The sequence below is a fragment of the Labeo rohita genome, chromosome 24, assembly GCF_022985175.1.
Source record: "Labeo rohita strain BAU-BD-2019 chromosome 24, IGBB_LRoh.1.0, whole genome shotgun sequence".
Taxonomy (NCBI): Eukaryota; Metazoa; Chordata; class Actinopteri; order Cypriniformes; family Cyprinidae; genus Labeo; species Labeo rohita.
Genome location: NC_066892.1, coordinates 23,204,367 through 23,206,518, shown reverse-complemented (window position 1 = coordinate 23,206,518; position 2,152 = coordinate 23,204,367). Strand labels below are relative to the sequence as shown.

The following is a 2,152-nucleotide window of genomic DNA, read 5'->3' as shown; positions in this document are numbered from 1 at the left end:
CTTAAGTGCTTCAAAAATCCATTACAAATTAATGAAAACAATGTTCCATTCATATGACACATAAATTTAAGGCAGTGACAATTCAAAGTTAAAGGTAATGTATTACACAAACCAACAACAATCTGATTTAGGGTATGCTTAGTGTAAGAAGTGGAGGTAGCAGTAGGAGGATGAGTTTAAGTATGGCACTGGTTAGGCTGCACACATTGCCAATGGTTTATATAATTAAAGTTCAAAAAGTTACTTTAGTTTCAGGGATTTGTTTTGTCCCAAGTAAAGCACCACACTTTGAATGAATCTCCAAGTGTTTTTCATGGTATTAGGTCAATAGAAGTATCTCAGTAATATAAGAGCAAATACACATTACATTTTCCCACAATTAAGTGTTTGTTTAAGGTGTATTTTTTATTTTTATTTTTTAGAACTTACAAAGCGGGTTAGTAGTAGAAGTATCTGGGGTAATCGCAAAATGAAACAGGAAGGCCCGAGATGGGTGTGCAGTGCTGTCAAATCTGGGTTCTAGAAGAAAAAAAAAAAGAAAAAAAAAAGTTTAAGACATTCAAGTGTTACAGTACAAATGTTTTTGTCAAAGTGTCAATAAAGAGGTCATTAACTGTTTATTTTAAAAATTTTGAAAACAATTAACGTAGCAACATACATTTTAGGGGTTGTAGGGTGTGAAGTGTCCTCTTAAATCTGCAAAAAAAAAAAAAGTGGTTAGAAGTATACTGCATATGCAAGACTTTTTTTTAAATGAAATTGTAAATAGTGTAGCACAGTGATTACTGAGTAAAAAAAACTGCTGTACTGCTGTGTATTAGCTTGAAATATCTCACCTCCAGTGTACTGAGGCCTGTGCTGATGAGACCGCTGTTCAGAGAAGGCAGTTGCCACAAACACTTGTCCTAAATATGACAAATAAAAGTAAGTTACACTAGTGTTGTGGCTTCTAGATTACAGACACATTCATTCTTTGATAGTTGCATGTTTTAGAAGGGTTACATTAAGAAAGAAAGAAAGAAAGAAAGAAAGTGTCCACATTTCTATACATATCTATTTGAGGCCACAGTCATAAAATCAATTCAAAAGCAGCATTTCCTCTGTATTACTGTAGAAATAACAATTACTGTGAGACAAAGAGCTCATTTAATTTAAACCACAAAGGTTTAATCATGCAATGGCAATAATTGTGATGTATTAAAACATATATGATGATAAAATTGTAAATTGAAAAATTAACTTAAAATCAACATGGGTTTGCGGCATCAACTCTGGGCAAAACAGAAAACTAACTACAAAGTTTTACATTTGTGACAGTAAAAAAGCATCTAGTGTAAACAGAATCACTTGTCTTTTGTCTACTTTACATGCAGCCCATGCACAAAATAGGGCTAAGTCAGTTAAAATTAGCAGCAGACAGAAAGACACATTTACACACAATTATTTTTTTGATAACTTACCTTAGTGTCTTTGTCCAGAGGTAAAAATGCAAGCAGTCTCTGCTTCTTTTCCCAGTTTCAGCAAATTCTTCACCAATTAGCTGGAGCCAACCGATGTCAGCACAAATTCAAAACATTGCTTGTTGCGCATGCTCTAACTGTCCTAATTTCTTCTTCTGTGGTTTTGTTGCACATTAGCAACACATTAGCGCACTTCTGCCTCTCACTGGTGTATTCATGTCATTGGTTTTGTTGTGACTACTTGAATATTTTAAGTAAGCCTTACTCAAAGCAGCAAGTAAACTGTTTTTTTCGCCTTGAAATTAGCTGTAACTTGATAAAACCTAGTAAGTAGAGCAACTAAGTAAAGATAACTAATTATATACAAGTAAGGTACACTATTGGATTTTACAGTGCATGTACTGTATAAACAAGTGAGAGAAATGAACACTAGGAGGTACAAGTACCACTTTCTCAGGTGCATTTAAAGGAGTAGTTCACTTCCAGAACAAAAGTTGTAAAGAAATTACGTTTTTGAAGAAAACATTTCAGGAATTATCTCCATATAGTGGACTTCAATGGTGCCCATGAGTTTGAACGCAGTTTCAATGCACCTTCAAAAGACTCAAAACGATCCCAGCTGAGTAAGAAGGGTCTTATCTAGCGAAACGATCTGTAATTTTCTTTAAAAAAATAATAGTAATTTATATACT

General features: G+C 33.7%; 1 long non-coding RNA gene across 1 annotated transcript; it reads right to left on the bottom strand.

Annotated features, from left to right (window-relative positions):
• Window positions 1-440: 440 nt before the first annotated feature.
• Window positions 441-1,826, bottom strand: LOC127155703 (uncharacterized). The gene is made up of 3 exons (XR_007825637.1): window positions 1,461-1,826; window positions 837-905; window positions 441-519 (listed from the first exon to the last, which is right to left on the bottom strand). It is a non-coding gene; the product is annotated as an uncharacterized LOC127155703 (long non-coding RNA).
• Between the last annotated feature and the right edge of the window lie 326 nt (window positions 1,827-2,152).